The 18,814-nt window shown below is 50.1% G+C and overlaps 1 protein-coding gene and 1 long non-coding RNA gene across 2 annotated transcripts in view; one reads left to right on the forward strand and one right to left on the reverse strand.

The window, feature by feature from the left end:
• Positions 1-3,916: 3,916 nt before the first annotated feature.
• Positions 3,917-18,472, reverse strand: LOC144226136 (uncharacterized). Its single transcript, XR_013333536.1, has 3 exons — positions 18,406-18,472; positions 6,966-7,159; positions 3,917-4,702 (listed from the first exon to the last, which is right to left on the reverse strand). It is a non-coding gene; the product is annotated as an uncharacterized LOC144226136 (long non-coding RNA).
• Positions 18,376-18,814, forward strand: part of HDAC4 (histone deacetylase 4) — a 278,417-nt gene continuing 277,978 nt past the window's right edge. Inside the window, 1 exon segment of the mRNA XM_077757417.1 lies at positions 18,376-18,390. The gene's annotated coding sequence lies outside the window, so the exon portion shown is untranslated.

Below are 18,814 nucleotides of genomic sequence, written 5' to 3' on the forward strand. Positions count from 1 at the left end.
CGGCCGACGCGGAAGGGGCGGGATCGCCGAAGGCTTGGTCTTCGCACGCGGGCACCGGCTGTGAAACTCCGTTTCCCAAAGCTGGTGCTGGTGCCACGAACTGAGCTCGTGTCTCGACCTCGTCCCTTGGGAGCCGCAGCGGAAAGGCGTCAGTACTGCCCGGGCACCCAGACGGGGCAGGCGCGGGCGCCCCCGGGCGGGCGGGAGCAGCGNGCAGGCGTCTCCCCGAGTCTCTGGCGGTTACCCGGAGGCCTCCGAGCTCCTCACGGGACAGGCCGCCGAGTGAGCCGCCACCTTCAGCCCCTCTCGCTCCAGCTCGGAGGTCGGCGGCGCTGCGCGGCCGCCGCAGGGACAGGCCAGCTGGCCGATGGCGGCTCCTCTCCCTGTTAAAACGGTCACCGAAACGGGGGCAGCGGCTTCCTTACCCCGCGCGGCGGCCTGCGCCTCCGGACGCTCCCCCGCGAGTCGCCGGGCGGCCTCTGGTAAAATCCTCATTTTCGCTAACAAGCAGCTCCTTAGTGTTCTCAAAACCGTCTCGCTCTCCTTTCTCTAAAATTACCTCTGATGGGGCGCCTGGGGGCTCAGTCGGCTAAGCGTCCGACTTCGGCTCAGATCATGATCTCACGGTTCGTGGGTTCGAGCCCCGCGTCGGGCTCTGTGCTGACAGCTCAGAGCCTGGAGCTGCTTCAGTCTGTGACTCCCTCTCTCTCTGACCCTCCCCTGCTCATGCTGTCTCTCTCTGTCTCTCAAAAATAAATATTTTTAAAAATTATAAATAAAAATAAAATTCCCTCTGTGACATAAACTTTTTCTCCTTCGAGACCTCAGCCTTGGTCTTAGTCTCACAAATAATGCTTCTGGATCTCATTCTCTCTCTTTTAAAAACACTTAAAAAAAAGTCACTTTCCACCGGGTTGGACCCTGTGCCCGGGCCCAGCAGCCCTCTCCCTGGCAGGCTCATAGCCCCCGAGCGGGGACCTGGGGTCACTCAGTCTCCAGCGGGGGACCCTCGCGTCACAGCAGCGGCTCTCAGGGGCGCTCACGGTAGTGCTGTGGGTGGAAACCCCGGGGCCCCGGGAGAATTTGAGGCGCGCAGCCCCTTGGCTGAGCCTGAGATCTGTGAGTTGTGTATTTCGCACCCTCGGAGAGCACCCCCTGACGGGCCAGTCCCTGGCAGGGACGGTGCTGGCCCTCTGGAGCTCCCCACAGCCAGGGGCAGTCACAGGGGCAGAGCTGACCACGGTCAAGGCCGCTCTTGAGACGACTTCTGAAGGAAATAACTCCGGGCTGTCTATACGCGTGTCCATACACACTTACACGAACCCTCTTTACCTGTTTGGTAGTGTTGTCCTGTCCTCTTTCTTGGCTCATATTCTGCTTTGTATAATCTCAAGGATTGCATCCTCTTCAAAATACCGGGAGCGTTTTTAAGCGATTGCTTTTGCTTCCTGGTTGGCGTTGCCTCCTCTGTAGGATTGCACGTGTTCTTGTGACTGACAGGGGGACGCCAGCCGAGCAGATGCAGTCAGGGGCACATGCGACCCTTCCCAGCAAGTTCGCCGACTTCCCTGCACCGTACGTGTCCACAAGCGTGCTTTGCCAAAGCTAACATTCTTAGGAGGACAGCAAGTCACATTTCTAGTTTCCCAGGACACCTCTACTGGGAAAAACAAACAAACAAAAATCCCACAAAACTTTCAGTATCTAAGTGTCTGGTAAGTCAAAAACTCCTCTTTCACTTTGAGCCCAGGTCATCATATGCCCAGATCTGGCCTCACGCCCCCAGGGGCTGTGCTCTCCAGCCGCGGGTAGCTGTAGGAAGGTAGTGGTGTGCGGGAAAAGCCCTCAGGAGCTGGCTGGTAGCAGGCCCACGCTGGCCCTGGCTTTTTAGCTGTGTGACTTTGGGAAGCTGTTCACACTCTCTGAGTATTCGGTCTTCCTCTCTGGAAAGGGGATAATAATATAGAGCGATTGAGGGTTGCAGCGAAGAGCCACGTGCCCCATATGTGAAATGTCAAACACGGAGCCAGGTGGACAGCAGAGGCTCGTAAATGTAAGTTCTTCTTCTCCTCCTCCGGTGCCGTCTACACTCAGCGAGAGGCGTAGGACTCCCACTGGGCGCAGTAACAGAATAGCTGTAAGAAGGCTTCCCAAGTGATCACCTTCACTGTGACACTCCTGTTTCCAAAAATTCACCAGCGTGCCCATCCTCCCTCCCAGTGGATCACGTCCGGTTGAGCTTGACATTCTAGAAGAACTGAGAGATCAAGAAAGATGCCAGATCAGAGCCCAGTCCCCATGGGAGCAGGAGCCCTGTGAAATGGCCACGAAGGGGGCCGGGAATCAGAAGAGGGGGGGTGCCCGGGTGGGACTCCCCAGGACGGAACGCTCCCATAGCAGGGTGCACCTGGCCCCTCCTCTGGGGCTGGAAACCCAGTGCTGTTGCACAGCCATGCGCCCTGCGAAGCTGGGTCTGGGTACTGTCATCAGAGCCAGCCCTGCGCTCTCCTCCCCGACCCAGACGTTTGGGGCCTCCTCTCCGGGGCAAGTGTTTCAGCCACACCTGTCCACTGAAGCCCAGTTCCCATCCGATGTCGTGAGCCTTCCTGGCACTTCTCCGAAACCCCAAGAGATTTCCTGACTCTCGGGCCACCCAGATGCCCACTGGACGAGCTTCCCAAAGCACATGCTCCCAGAGGTACACGGTGGGCCTGGGCTATTGGGAAGGTGTTGGGAGAGGGAAAGACGGATGACACCATTGGACCCACAGACATTTAGTCTGAGAGCAGGAAAGCATGCATGCAAACAACCATTACACTCCATTGGAATAGCTGGGCGTGAAGGAAAATAATGCTACGTTCCAAAAAAAGCTCCACAAAAGATTTCTTTCGGTTGAGGGAGCAAGGTTTTATGGGAGGCAAGGCGTTTCAAGTTGCCTTTACACACGAGAAAGATGGGGGTGTCTGGGTACACACGCTGCCTTCCAGCCATGTTGCCGTCTCCTCGGGTAGAGGCACGCACATCTCTACGGTTTCTTTTAATGAGTACCTTCAGCATTTTGAGTTGGCATTGACATCAGTTTTTACAGATTGAAGACATCTTAGAAATCTTACTCCACTAGACTACACGGTAACGGCCCCATCGTTACCAAGCACCTCAGAGCACTCAAATAATCCCAGCATCCACGGGCGGCATTTGCTGGAGAAGCGATTTGGGGAAAACGGAGGCTCCGTGTCAAAGGAAGGGCAAGTCAGACCACACATTTTCCGATCCTACTGCTAGAACTGCTTCATGCCCAGGTGTACAGCACAGGCTTGCTCAATGTCAGGCATGGGCTACAACGGCGTGAGGCCAATGGATCGACGCGTGGCCGTGGCACCGCCCAGACTACCTGGTGGTCTGAGCATTCTGGAGTCTGGCACGGAGACTCCATTCCACGTTGGACATTTGTGCCTCCCCTGGTGTTCCAAATGGCCCCGTCTCAGTTAGAGCGCTGACATCAGTTGCTGCCATTCCTTTATGTGCCTCCTCCCCACCCCCGCCCCCCACCTCCCCNTATGAAATCCCTTGTGAATCTGTTTTGAGAATAAAAGAAGTAGAAAAATTCAAGGATCATTCTGGGAGCTGGCAGCCTTTGTCTTCCCTTCTGCCCCATGTTTTGGAGAGCACTCCAGTCCCCATCGTGCTCGGTGGGGATGAATTGTTATCAAGAGGACATGCACTGCATAGGACCTTCAAGGGCAACAGACAAAACACGCAGTCTTTTAGGGCAAGAGCGTGGATTTATAGGCAAAATGCAGCTATTCTGAGACTCCCCAATAAAGATATACAACCTGGACAAAAGGTAAGTATTTCACTCAGTCTGTGAAAGCCTGTGAAATTTATTTTTTGCAAGCTTTTACAGTCCGTGGCCCTTCCCATTCAATCTTGAATAATAGCATTGAATTGAGCTGTAAAAGCTTCCGAAGTTTGAAGCCTTTTGACAAGTTAATTTAGCAGTATGGTAAAAAGTTTTTCCCCAAGATAGAATAAAGCCATCATATCATGAATGTAGCAGTCATCCAGAGGAAAGAAAACACCATTAGGATTAGAAATGATGTGCTTTATGGAGATAGTTTGTGGTTTCGTGTAATCTACTATCAATATTTCAGGAGAAAGATGTTCCACTCATCAGTCAGCTGGAAGTCAATATCTCCACTTAAAACCAACACCCAGGGGCCAGATCACATCTATCTTTTATTGGAAAAATAACATTCTCTCTAAGTTCTCTTTCCTACAGTTCTTGAGATTCTAATTGTGGGGTGGTTTCTGTGTGTATATGTATATACGAAGCAAAGAGGCTTTTCTTCTAGAAAAACACAAGGAAAAGACAGAAGCAATACTTTCCTTGTGCCTCCCCCCTCCCCTGCTCCCACCCGCATCACCCCCTCGGGAAGGGAGGGTGCTCTTACTTGACCCTTTGAAATCACATAGTCAGTCTCACTCGGTAAGACGGAGGCCAAGTGAGGGCGGTTGTTTGGTTGTTTGCTTCTTTGTTGTTTGTTTGTTTTTAAAAATCCACACCAGTAACTCAGAGTGCCTGAGTCAGGTGGCATCTCCATCGGACGATATGAAGACTGGATGGACGGGAAGCAGACCCATGCTCTCCCCCCAGCATCGCACTGACTGTTGCTGAGAATCTTCGGGGAAGAGAAATATTCACCTATAAATAGGATCAATGGTACAGAGATCTGGCTTTGTCATGAAGGAGAAAAAAAGCCAAGAAAAATTAATTACATGTAACAAAGAAATGCTTCAGACGCCATTTGGTCTTGTGCCCTGAATATAAATCTCCAAATGTTTCTCACTTGAATATTTTAGTGGGGAAAAAATAAAATTAAAATTAAAAATCAGATGCCCTATTGTTGTGTTTCTGTAGCAGCGCAGGGCGGCTGTGAAGCGTGCTCAGTGGGTCTCACACTGCGGGGCTGGGACGGGACGGAGGCTGGAGGCTCGTGTAGGGACTGGAGGCCCCAAAGAGACCCNGGCATCCAGCAGAAGGGGGAACCGTTTCTGAATGATTCCTACCTATGGTGTATGGAGCAGAGAGTGAATTTTCACTTCAACAAAGGAAAGACCATTTAATTATTCCTATTCTCCTAGAACAGTTTAGGAAGAAAATACCTAACGGGTTGGGGTTTTAGAAAGCGAAAGAACTAGATTTATGGCGCTGATTAAAAAGCAAACAAACAAACAAAAAGCGAATGCTTCGAATCAGCTAGACCTGAGTGCAGTCTCTACCATCATCTCTCTCTCTTTTTTAATTTTTTAGCATTTATTCAGTTTTGAGAGACAGAGAATGAGTGGGGAAGGGCCAGAGAGAGAGAGAGACACAGAATCTGAAACAGGCTGAGACATCAGCACAGAGCCTGATGTGGGGCTTGGACCCACGAATGGAGATCATGACCTGAGCTGAAGTTGGATGCTTAACCGACTGAGCCACCCAGGCGCCCCTCTACCATCGTCTCTTAATAGATGTTTCTTGAATGATCCTCCCCAGCAGATGCTCCGTGTGCCTACCGCGAGCTGGGCGGTATGCTGAGCGCTGGGGCCACAGCAGTGAACACGGGACAGATGTGTCCCCCTTCCCCTCCTCCTACCCGCACGGAATTCCCACACGTGTCCTCGGGCAGTGTCTCCCGCCCCCAGTTGCCTGGCCCTCGCGGGTACCTTGAATAAGCACCTTTAGGGCAAGGCTGTCACGGACATTCAACGAGAGAAGAGCCCCCTGGGTGCTCTGTACAAAGCAACTGCACAGACGTCTAAATTATGAGAGACGGGCCTGCTAATCAGTCTAAGTTATAAGTGATGGCAATATTTTGGGGGTCAAATGTTGAAAAGATTCACAGAATAAAGAATATTTTCTTTTTTGAGACAGAGAGAGAGGGGTTGAAGGCGCGAGTGGGGGAGGGGCAGAGGCAGAGAGAGAATCTCAAGCAGGCTCCACGCTCAGTGAGGAGCCCAACTTTCAAGCCCATCAGCCTGGGATCATGACCTGAACGAAAATCAAGAGCCGGCCGCTAAACCACTGAGCCGCTCAGCCGCCCCTCTTTCACTTAAAAGCAGAATCATAATAAAACTCTATCTCTCATGTTCTTTCCTTCTAAACAAAAATAACAAAATGTGTCATGGTCACTTGAAAAGCAAAGTTAACTATTTGCCTGTGTTTATATATTCCTTTGAACTATCCTTTGAATTTCTTTTGTGTCTAAAAGTAGAAACTGCTTGTTAGTGAAAATGTAATTTGATTTTCATACAGAAATAACTGACTTCAGGGGCGCCTGGGTGGCACAGTCATTTGAACGTCCAACTATCGATTTCAGCTCAGGTCATGATCCCAGGGTCATGGGATTGAGCCCCACACTGGGCTCCCTGCTGAGCGTGAAATTGGAATTCTCTCTCTCTCTTTCTCTCTCTCTCTCTGCCTCTCCCCTGCTCGTATGCATGCTCTTATGCTCTCTCTCTAAAATAAAAGAAATAATAATAAATTACTCCAGCAGTGTGCATAAATTTTAACTCTTAAGACTGCTATGAAGGAAACAAACGATGGTGAGTTTCAGTGGCACAACCGGTAACGTTCCTAAATATGGCTTAAAAATAATATACAACCCTTGCTTTTCTGGATCACGGAAGTGATGTTTTTCATGCAACTCATATTTATGGGGCGCCAGGAGCTGTGCAAGTGGACAAAGGACAGCAGCGGACAGGAGACCTAGCGCTAGATTGCTCCTTGTCTAATGTGGAAGACCAGTATTGAACGAATAGCCACTCGGTGCTTAACTACCGCTAAAATCTTGAAAGAGAAACGTTCCGCCCTTTAAAGTATCCTCCGTAATTTTATCACATATGCCCATGCGTAGTTTATTTTGTGCCTCACTATTAAATATTTCAAGCTTACAGAAAACTAGAAAGATTAATGAGCTCACCTGTGCTCATGCACGTTGCGCATCCACAAGAGCTCATCCCGTTTTGTTGTGTAGGATCCCACTGTGTGAAGGTACCATTGCTTTGTTCATTCATTCAATTGTTGGAATGGGTTGTCTCCAGTTTTTGGGTCTGAGGAGTGGAAGTGCTGTAAGTTTTTTTGTATAGATTTTCATGTGAGCATACGTTTTCATTTCTGTAGGGTGAAAACATCTGAGTAAGAGTGCAGGTCATATGATAAGTGTATGTTTACCTTTGGGGAAAAATGGTAAAACCATGCTCTGGAATGGCTGCTCCATTTTGCGTTCCCACAGCCACACATGAGACTTACAGTCGCTCTGCATCCTCACCGGTGCCTATTGTTTTCGCCGGTTCTCACGTTAGCCACTCAGACAGGTGTGAAGCCATCTCATTGCAGGTTAACGTGCATTTCCCTAATGGTTACGCCTGTTGAACTATGATGTCAGATTTGTTAATATTTTCCTTCATGTTAATGCCTTTTGTGTTCCTTCCAGGAAGGCCCGGGTGGCTCAGTCGGTTGAAAGTCCCACTTCGGCTCAGGTCATGATCTTGTGGTTCAGGAGTTCAAGCTCCGCATCGGGCTCTGTGCTGACAGCTCCGAACCTGGAGCTGCTTCAGATTCTGTGTCTCCCTCTCTCTCTGCCCCTCCCCTGCTTGAGTTTTGTCTCTCTCAAAAATAAATAAAAACATTAAAAATTTAAAAAAATAAAAGAAGTCCTTCCACAGATCATAAAACTATCCATCCCATACACACTTCTAAAACTTTAAAGTTTTGCTTTTCACATATAGATTTTTTTCTGGCATATTTATGCATTTGATGACACAGGATTTGTTTTTTTCTTTTTTTCAGTGTTGTTAACTATTTGTCCAAGCATTGGTTATTTAGTAGTACATGTTCTCTGCTTTGTAATGCAAACTCTGTCTTCCTGAAGTTTGGAAGAGATCTTGACCTCTGGTAAATACACTTTCCCTAACCACCATGTACTTATCAACATGGCCTTGCCTACCCTGGGCTCTTTGCTTTTCAATGATTTTTTCAGAAGCAACTTGCCAAAAATTTCATCGAAGTTATAAAACACATTGGTGAGAAAGGCCAGTTTTACAAGTTTGAGTCTTCCCATCCAAGAACATGGTAAATTGAATACAAGGTGGCATTGTGTAAAAAGTTCACTGTTATTTTATGTGGTACAGAGAAAGAAAAAGTGTTGCCAAGTGATCAGTGACCTAAGATACAGATACAGCTAAGGCACTGTCAATTTTCAGACATGTCCAATTTCTGAGATGTTAATGTAAAAAAATGCGTATTTCAGAACTGATGAAATTTGGTGTATGTTTCCAGTTATATGGGTTCCTTTATAATATCTTTCAATAAAGTTTCATAATTATTTCCATTAATCTATATCACTTTTGTTAGACAGATCCATAACTATCATGAGGCTTTTTGCATTAACAGTAATATCTTTACAGTTCTGAATGTTTCCAGCTAGCCTTAGGGACACAATGAATTTTGAAATAATTCTTATTATCAATTCTTATTAGTTCTAATAGTTTGCCTATAGATGTTCTTGGAGTTAACTTTTTGTAATTGTTTTCTTTTCTTTTTTTTAATTTTTAAAAATGTTTATTTTTGAAAGAATGAGAGGAAGAGACAGAGCACCAGTGGGGAAGGGGCAGAGAGAGAGAAGGAGACACAGAATCCAAAGCAGGCTCCAGGGTCTGAGCTCTCAGCACAGAGCCCAGTGCAGGCCTTGAACTCACAAGCTGTAAGATCATGATCTGAGCTGAAGCCGGACACTTAACTGACTGAGCCACCCAGGCGCCCCATTTTGTAGTTGTTTTCTAACTCGATCACATCTTGGTAAAAGAAGGTGATAGGTTTGGTACTGATTCTTTGGAACGCATAGAGATCTGCTTTGTGGACTAGAAAGTGGCCATGGCCAGCGTTTGGAAATGTTCTACATAGTTGGTGTTTGTTAACTACAGAGTGCAGAATTTTTTCAGTATGTGAACATTAGTATAGACTTGTTAATTTTATGATGAAAATCTTGTATATTGGTTACTGAAAGACTAGTATTTTCCACTAGTGTGTTTATACATTTCTTCTGGGAACTTTTCAAATTTTTGCTTTACATTGTTTTGAGTCTAAACTACTAGATGCAAAAAAAGTTTAAAATGTTATATCTCCTTGATGGATTGTCCCTCTTGCCATTACGTAGTGACCACCTTTGTCTCTAATGCATTCTTTCCTTACAGTCGATTTTAACTGATATTATAGTAGCAGGGGCTTCCTTTGATTAGTGTTGACCTAGAACATCACTTTTTGCCCCTGTGGACTATAACTTTTCATGTTTAGGGCTATCATTTATGAACAGTAGGAAGATAGATTGTACTTTTAAACCCAACTGACAATCTACCTTTAATTGGGAAATTTAGTCCGTTTATATTCACTGTGATAACTGATCTATTTAGGCTTAGTTCTCAGTGTTATTCTGGATTTTCCGTTTCATCTTCTCTTTCCATGTTTCTTTTCTTTTTCTTCCCTACCTTCTATCATACTGGTGGTTTTTCTTTCCATCTTTCCTTCCCTTCTCTGCCCCTGCTCCTCACTGCCATGGAAGCTGTCCGTTCTATTTCAAGTCTTTTAGTACTGTCTTCAAAATTTGTAGCAAGTACTTTTTGCTTAACAAAATCTAAAGTTAAATTCTCACATAATACAAGGATCTTAACATGCTCAAACTCCAATGTTCCCTGCTGCCTTACCAGCTCCACCTTGTTATTATACACCAGGAAACATCCATTATTTTATTTTGCACCACTGTTTGCTACAGCTCATACTTAGCATGAGCTTGGGTTTGCTTGCACATTTACAATTTCTCTGCTCAGCGTTTTCTTGCAGCTGACTTATTATCTTGGCCAGGGCAGTGGGGGCATGTTGTGAGGCGTTCCTCTTGGCGTTTCCTACCGTGATAACTGTTACCCCACAGGTGAGGGAATAAAAGCAGGGGCTCTGGTGTCTGCTGAGTTCATCCATCCCAAGCTGAAACTAATGTTCACATATTGAAAGAATTCTGAACTCTTAAATTAGCAAACACATCTTTTTCCAGGCAGATATGAAACAGTTACGACCACTGGCCAAGGCCCCACACTAGGCCACAAAAATAATATTAATGTGTACCATGAATTGATAACATCCATACCCGAGGACTGAGGAAATGACCACGGGGTAGGTCTGCAAACCCCGCCAATCCACAGGGAGACAGATGTGTTTTGGTAGGAAGAACTCCTATGCGGTTCCTCCATTGTCTTCTCCTGAGATGCCTTGTTTAGATCAGATGCCCCGGGAAGAGAGCTGGAGGTGAGGATTCTTGTGCACACTATTTATTGAGGGGTTGCTCTCAGAAGTGGGAGTCAGCGGGAAGGGTTTGGGGAGGAACCAGGCAAGTTAGACCTAGACTCAGGCCTTGGTTCAGCCCTGTCCCATGGGGGCTCAGAAGATGCCTCCTACCTCGGGGGCTTGGTGTCGTCTAGCCCTGTCAGTCAGACATCCCTGGAGGCCTCCCCGGGAGGGGAGGGGTACTCTCCCAAGCATTTGCAGGTGAGATGACTCCCTTTGACGAAGGACAGCGCTCTGGAGAAGGAGGCAGCTGTGAGCCAGTAGCAGACAACTCTTGCAGCATCTGGGGCTGGGGCCCCCTCGGGCGGCGAAGATGGGCTCAGGGCCCCGGTGCAGCCACCCCTCTCCTGGGGATGTCAGCTTCTGCCTCCCTGCCTCTGGTCCCCAGTTGCATACTTTCCCCAGATCTGTCTTCCAATTCGTGAATAACCTTTTCTGTTGTTTCTATGGTCTGATCTTTCTCACTGCATTTTTAAGTTTAATGGCTATGTTCTTCATGTCTAGAGGTTTTGTTTGTTTTTTTTTAAAAAATTCATCTTCTTTTTCCCTAGTGCCTTATTCTTTTGCTACATATCCAATTCTTCCTTAACTTTCTTAGACATTTCTAGCATATGTGTGTATAGTAAACTTGTTTATATTCTCTCAGTTTCTGGGGGGCGGTGGGGAGAAGATACCATCCTGTTCTTTACTTATCTGCTGACTTTTGCCCACGGTGAAGTACTTATTTCGGGTTTTATCATTTTAGGTTATATGCTCATTTAGAGTGAGGCTTTATCTGTGGGCTGTGGGTGTTTCCCTCATTAGAGCTGTTGGCTTCTGCCGGGCGCCCCAAGAGTATCCCTTACCTGGACGGCTCTCGATGTGACTTTGTTGGCCTGAGGATCCCTAGATCCTAGAGGTCGTATGCACTCGAATCCAACCGAGGGCGAGCCCTGTAACAAGTTCCCAGGGGGGCCTCGCCCCACCACCCTGAGAGCCAAGGTGGACAGGAAAGCTCTTCCTTGTCTATGCTCCAAGGGGCAGGTTTCTTTCTAGTCCATCCTCCCACAGAGATGCCACGCCTGAGAACCTCTCATGCAGAAGCCCCCGACCCAGCTCTCCAGCCGGGCATGAAACCCACTCCTGGTAATGTCTTCCTCCTAAGTGTGCAGTCTAGCATGTTCTAATCTTTGCTTTCTTCTCAGATTTGGCCTCTGGGGTTTCCCTTTCTTCCTTGTATGCTCAGCCGTGTGTTTTTAAAGTGCTACCTTTTAGGTATGTTCCTAGGTCTTTTCTAATGAGCATGTTTTCAGGTGGACCAGTCAGCCACTTTGCCAGAGCCCTGCACTTGGCCCTGACCTCCATTCCTGAAATCTTAGGCTGCAGGTGATCGCCGTCTTCCACACCCTCCTTCGGTCCCTTCCCCTGAGCCGGCTGATGCATCTCACTGAAACCCCCATGCCTCCCTTCTACCCTTCTGCTCTCCATCTCCCTTTCCTGCCCCAGCTGGCCTGCACCCCTGACAAGTCACACCCACTACTGTGGCCAGCACCCTGAGGTCATCCCAGCCACCAATCTTGCATCATCCAAAAATACGGGTCCTTTGCACCTAGGCTTCTGAGCACTACCAGAAAAAACAGACCACGGGGTCTTGTACCATTACAAAGGGACTGCCTGTGGCTCTGGCTGGGTCCCTGGCACTACTCAGCAGCCCATTGTGTACCCCTGCTCGGCTCCCATCTCGGGAACCCCCAAAGCCGTTTCCAACACGCAGGGCTCACAGCAGGAACATTCAGTGCTGCCAGCTGGTGTTACCACTAGCCTGTCTTGGCCTGTTTCTCAGCTGTGACCATGTCTATTATAAAATAAGGTGCCGTCCTCACCTCCTGCCCCACACCTAGAAGCATGTCTGTATCTGTACAGACACTCCCCTCTTACCCTTTCGAGTCTTCTCCTGGTTAAGGTTTCTTCTGCCTGGGCTTTCCGGCACCTCCCTTAGACCTGAGCAAGAGCACCCCTGGCCTGGGCTCATGCTCTCCAGCGGCCCCCCCCGCCAGCGTATCCTTTCCCTGGTGAGAAGTCTGGGGCTCGTGCTCCCTGTTCAAGGTTCTGCTCTGCACAGCTGGAGCCCCTGAGTCCCTGTCCAAGTGGCCAGAACCCATTTCCTGGACCCACGCAGGGCCCCTTCCTCAGTCCTGCTCTGCAGCGGTAGCCCGCACCGCAGGCTGCCAGCCCCAGGGCTGAAGGAGGCCAAGTGCAGTGGGCTGGCGTGTCCAGGGTGTGGGAGGAAAGTGCCTTCAGGTGTTTGGCAGCGGGAAGAGAGAGGGGACAAGCCAGGGCAGAGGCTCTCCTCTGGCAAGGGAAGGGGGGATGACTTGAAATTCCAGTTACGGAGTAAGTGTGTCAGGGGGGACACCCAGGACATATTTGATGGAACGGTCTGTTGGCTTGATTTGCTCTTTCTACGGTTTTAGGAATGTGACGTGTGCCCTCCCCGAGCCCCTTGCCCCAGGCCCACGTGTTAGGGACGGTGTGGAGCTTCCATCCTCTGGGGTGCCCTGTGGGGCCATCTCAGGCCACCGCACGCTCCTTTTCCGTGGCCACTGCCGTGCAGGAGTCCCTGCCCTGGGAGAAACTAAAATCCTTCCCTCACGGTTCCCATCCGGGCTCCTGGATCCCCCTCCTCACTGTTCATGTCAGCGGGGTGACCACGCGGGGTATCATCCACGCCCAGACACCCTTGGGCCTGAGGGGCTGCTACAAACAATGTCACCAGGATGGCAGGTGACCCTGAACGTCCCGGCTGCCTGCATGCCTGGCTCGGCCTTGGAGTTCTCTGGGGGGCGGGAGGGGGGCAGCTCCCAGGCTCCCATCCCAGCCACTGCTCNGGGCTCCCCCCTCAGCCTTTGGTCTCCTGCCTGCACCGTCTCTGATGCTCAGGGTAGGGTGCTCCCAGAACCATCTTGGGACTTGTGCTTGCCGGACCTGCAAGTGTGGGGACGTCTCGCCTGCGTGGTAACCCTGAGTCACTGCCCCCCCTTCCCCCGGGGTGGACAGTTCTGGCCAACTGGCGACACGGCCTTCCATTGGCTCCCCCCCACCCCCCCGGCCTGGCCACCGGCCCTGGCGTGCTGCTGGCCCCGAGACCCGTGTCAGACCCCGCCGCGCGGCACCCAGGCTAAGGCGTTTTCAGTTAAATTCCTCAAAACACCAGCACACTCCAAGTTACTGCGCATTTCTCACTCGCTCTGTTTGCTGCTTCCCTGAGCTTTCCAGGCACCCTGGCCTCCAGGCGTGGCCCCCTTTCTCCGCCACTTGCCACATCTCCCCTCCTGCCCACACCCCGGCCCCCTCCCCAGGCTCCTGAAGTCCCCCAGGACTTCAGCTACTTCCCACGGGGCGGGGCGGATGACCTCAACACTCTATGTCAAAAAACAAAAGAGATGAAAAACAAAACAAACAAGCCCGTCCCCTTTGGCAGGTTTTGACTGTCTGCCCAGTCAAGGTCAGCTCCACCGCCCTGAGGATCCCAGCCCAGCGGAGGTTCACAGAGGCTGCTCCCCTGCTTCTGCCCCGGGTGTCTTCGCAGCCTCCGTCTGAGACAGGGTCGCGCCTCAGGGACAGGCCGGCTGAGCCCCTCAGCTACTCGCCCCAAAGCTTCCTTGATTTCATATCCCTTTAGAGATTTCTCTTTTATACAAAAGTAACCCACGTTCACTGGGGAATTGAGAACGCCAGGCTGAGCAAAAAGTGAACAATGGTGTCTCGGCTCCCGCAGACTCAGAAAGAAGCCCTGGGAACATTCTGATGGGCGTCTTCCTGTCTTTTCTGTGTCTATAAATGTATTCATTTATAAAGACGGTGCCGTGCTGTAATGATGTTTTATAGTTTTCCTTTTCGCTTAAAACTCTAAGTGGATTTCTTTCCATAGCATTAAATCCCCTATTTTTGGAAGCTTGGAGATAGATAGTCCCACCTCCAGAACAGATATGTGCACGAATTAATTAATGTATCTTCCAATCATTGTTGCTGTGAATCTTTTAGCTAGATCTTTACCAATGTCGGTTATCTATTTCACCGGAAATAAGGAAGTTCTAGAAGTGAAATCATTAGGTGAGAAAACATGCAAAACGTTAAGGATTTATATGTCTACTTCCGTAGCTGTCTAAAAGTTTCTACGAGTTGACACTGTTAATGTGTGATAGTGTTTACTTCTCCACATAATGCTTTTATCAAATAGATACAGTGTTGTGTTTCCTTATTATCGGGGAATGGAACATTCTGTCATGTTTATTGGGCAATTCTCCTTTTGTGTTTGCTGTTCACGACTCTGTTCTTGCGATGCTTGCTTCGTGCCGGCTTTGAAAGCCCCCTCACTGTGAAGGAGATTCAGCCTTTATGCAACATGAGATGCCCCAGTCATTTGTCTTTTACATTTATTTATATTTTGGATGCACAAGGAGGTTCCACCCCTGTCCCCCAAACTGGGGCAGTTACTGCCTCCCTTGTTGTTTTCTTTTGAGGTAAAATCTCCCCGTGAAAGGCACAACTCTTAAATTCAGTGAGTTCAGACACCTGTTTACTCCCCACCCCAATCAGGATATGCACCATTTCCTCGGCCTGAAAAGTTCTCTTTGCCGGTTTTCCCTCACCCCCATCCTTGAAGGGAACCAGACTTCGGATTTCTATCCCTGTGGATCCTTCATGCTGGCGCCTGAATTTCATATTAACGGAGTCACGGTATATTGTTTTCATGTGGGAATTGTAGGGTATTTTTTGACGGTCATTCATGTGTCTCAGCAGCTCATTCTCTTCCATTGTTGAGTAATATTCCTTTGCACAAATAGGCCACAGTTGAAATATATCTATTTCTTTGCTGATCTTACCCCAAATTTTAACTGAAGCATAGTCAAATTTGTCAGTGATTCCCTTCACAATTGGTGGCAGTGTTCTATTCTATAATCCTACGGAAATGCCCACTAACAGATTTTTCTTAGTACTTTCATGCCTTTTCTTGTTTAATACTTGAACCTTCATCTGATGAGGCAGGAACCCAGCTTTTATACTCTTCTCTTCAGCTGATAAGCAGGTGCCCAACCACATTGTTTTCTGATTTGAAAAGCTGCCTTTATATTTAAATCCTTACAGGGTGTAATGTTCCAAATACCTGCCAATTGCCACGACACAGGCACTGACCGGCCTGGAAGGCTGCTGGCCAGGAGCTGGGACAGACAGACCACGCATCTCAGCTTGTGTTTGCTTGGGGATGTTTCTTTACTTTCTAGGACTTTCCATGCATCTCAGCCAGTACTATGTTGTTTCCATTACGGAGTCTCGGTAGTGGATTCTGTTTTCTGGGAGCACTTTCTTCCCCATTACTCTTCTTTTTGACTGGTCTCCAATGTTTATTCTTCCCAGTGGGCCACTCAACCATTTGTCAAGTCCCACGAACTTCCACTGGGGCTTAACGTTACAGTTCAGTCTTTTTTAAAAAAAATTTTTTTTAACGTTTTTTATTTCTGAGAGACAGCATGAGCAGGGGAGGGTCAGAGAGAGAGGGAGACACAGAATCCGAAACAGGCTCCAGGCTCTGAGCTGTCAGCACAGAGCCCGACGCGGGGCTCGAACCCATGAACCGTGAGATCATGACCTGAGTCGAAGTCGGATGCTCAACCCAATGAGCCACCCAGGTGCCCCTACAGTTTGATCTTCAAAATGTTCTTTTGCTGATGTGACTGGGAACTTTCCATCATGTTTTTCTAATGCATATACAATGCTAACCACAGTGCCTGCTGTATGGCAAAACTTGATAACTAGTGGCATTTATAACTATTGATTGTACATCTGAAAGCTATTGGGTTTTCTTCTTGTTGTTGTATGTTTATAACTGGCCACCTTACTCAACTTCTAATTCTAGAGTTTTTTCTTTTTATTTTCTGAGTCTTCAGAGTTGTCTCTATTTTTGATGGGAGAAGGATCTGTTTCCCTTTCTTTACTCTGGGATTCATGTTCTTCCTGAAACAAATCCGTCTGAGTTTGGACTGTTTTCCACCTGCCTTCCCGGCTTCAGTGTTAAGAGACCTTCCTTTCCTTGTGCGGAACTCTGCCGTCCTAATCCTCACCAGGCGTGAGCCATCTCCTTCACCAGACATTCCCTCCGAGGCCGAGCGCACACTCCCACGTTCTTCTTCAGAAAAGGCGAGTGGGGTTCTGGCCTCAGTCTTCTGGAGCGCTCAGGACTGGAGGTGAGGCTCACTGGCGCGCCACAATGCGGCTACTCATCCCTCTGAAGGCAGTTCTCCCTTTTAATCAGTCCCGCCTTGGATTACAGCCCAGAACTCTTCCAGGTGACGGTTCCTTCAGGCACGTAACTCTCATTTTGTACTCGTGAAATTAATTTTACTAGACTTGTACCCATTCCCCCTGCATTTCCTGATTATTGTACGCTTTTAGTGATCCGTGAAGTAACTTTGTAACTTAATTTTTATCATCTGAATGGAACTCAGCCACTGGTTGTTGCATCTTATACGAAGAGAACATTCGATAAATGTACCTCTTGCCGGTCACTAGTGGAGATCTTCAGCTATGCCTGCTGTTTTACAATTCTGCAACCCACCATTCATTTGCTATCTTAGGACGGGCATTTCTACTTAAAACGCCCAAGGTTTTCTAACCATTACTTATTATTTCAAGATGCTTAAAATATTATGAAATTGAGCACTTTCATTTTGAAAATTCTACAGGTTTTTCCTCCAGGCGTCAAGCAAGAACATTAAAATGAATCTCTGTTCATTTCTAAAAAGAAAGGCCCTCAAAACAAGCAGTCACAGGGCTCTGCCAGCTGCCCGCCGGCCGGCGTTGTCACAGACTCTCCGCCAGGCTGCACCTGTTTGCCTCTAGGATTATTCTAAACTTGATCATCAGACTGACCTGTTTTCTGATTTTAAGTTCTGGAGAGTCGACAGGGGGAAAAAGACCCCCAAAGCTTCTTAATACTACAAATAAAATAATACCACAAAGCATTAATTTTCATTAAGACAGAAACGCTTCTGATTTTCTCTCCTGGAAGAACGTCTGGGCCGTAAAACCCGGAAAGGACGGGGGTCAGCGGATGAGTGAGCGCATGTGCGGCTCCGCTGGACGGTGACGGGCACCGGGGCGGCCAACGGCGGGCGCTGCGGGCCGACCCTCTGCCCTAACGCAGCAGGTGCCTTCCGCGGACCGAATCCCCCCGGCGATTTCGCCGCGGACTTTTCTTCGGTCACGGCCAAGTGGTCAAGGCAGGTAGGGCGCGGCCCACCGGCCCCGCCGGCGTGTCCTCACGCGCACCGCGGTGTGAAGCGAGTCCGGGGTCGTTAGGGGCGCCTGGCCGGCAAGGGCACGGTGGCAGCGGAGGGGGGGAACCCCTGCGCTCGGGTGCGTGCTCTCCCTGAGCCTGCTTTCTAGGAAAGAAGCTGTTTCAGCGATGAGACAACATATTTAACGACACCGGGTGAAGATCTCAAGCCTTTTCAGCCCCTCGTTTGGGCTGAGAGACACCGCGCCAGGTGCGAAGTGTTACGGAGCGAACCCCACCGTCAGGCAGGCTGCGGACTGCGCGCCGCCCTTGGGCGGGAGGGAGCGCGCTGCTCACGACCCCCGGCCCTCCCGCCAGGCCGCCCGCGGGCNCCCCCGCGCCGCCCGTGCGTCTCCCGGAGCACGCCACACCACGTGACCGCCGCCAGTACCCAAGATGGAGGCCGCGGCCAGGCCCGAGCGGCCCCCTGCTTCAGCCCGCGCCCAAGGGGGCGCCCGCTAGGAGCGCTGTCCCGATAACTAGGCCGGCACGGAACAGCTCTTCGGGACTGCCGGGCGGAGCTCGCCGGGGCCAGGGCCCACGTAAACAATCACAAGCCGCCCGACTCCCTGCGTTTTCTCAACCGCGAAGCGCCCAGCGGCTGGCGCCTGGAGCGTCCTTTGGTAGCCCCGCCCCCCAGGATTGGCAGCTCGAGCAGCCACCAGGGTCCGGGACGTGTGCGGGAAGGCGGGCAGAGGTGGAGCATCCCTACCGTTTGTACGGCGTCTGGCCTAGCGGTTGGCCGCCGCGGGACGAGGGGCGGGAGCACACGGGGCGGTGCCCGGGGCCCCACTGGACCAATGGAAGGACGGCCGGGCGGCCGGGGAGGGCGGCCGGAGGGCGGGGCCGAACCGTAATTGACGAGCTCTTCGTTAGAAATCGGGCAGGAGGGAGGGGCCAGGGAGGGGAGGTGATGCAAGGCTGTCGCGGCCAATGGCTGCAGAGCCGCCGGCTGGGGGGCGGGGCCGGGTCGGCGNTTTGTCCAGGGCTGTGAGTTTGCAGAAAAACGTCCCTCCCCGGGGCTCGCGGCGCGGGTGCCCCGGTCCGTGACGGGCGGGGTGGGGGTGCTGCCCGCGCCCCCGGGAGGGTGCCCGCAGGATTCCACGGGCCGAGCTGTGGCC

Source organism: Crocuta crocuta, unplaced genomic scaffold (assembly GCF_008692635.1).
Source record: "Crocuta crocuta isolate KB4526 unplaced genomic scaffold, BGI_CrCroc_1.0 scaffold290, whole genome shotgun sequence".
NCBI lineage: Eukaryota > Metazoa > Chordata > Mammalia > Carnivora > Hyaenidae > Crocuta > Crocuta crocuta.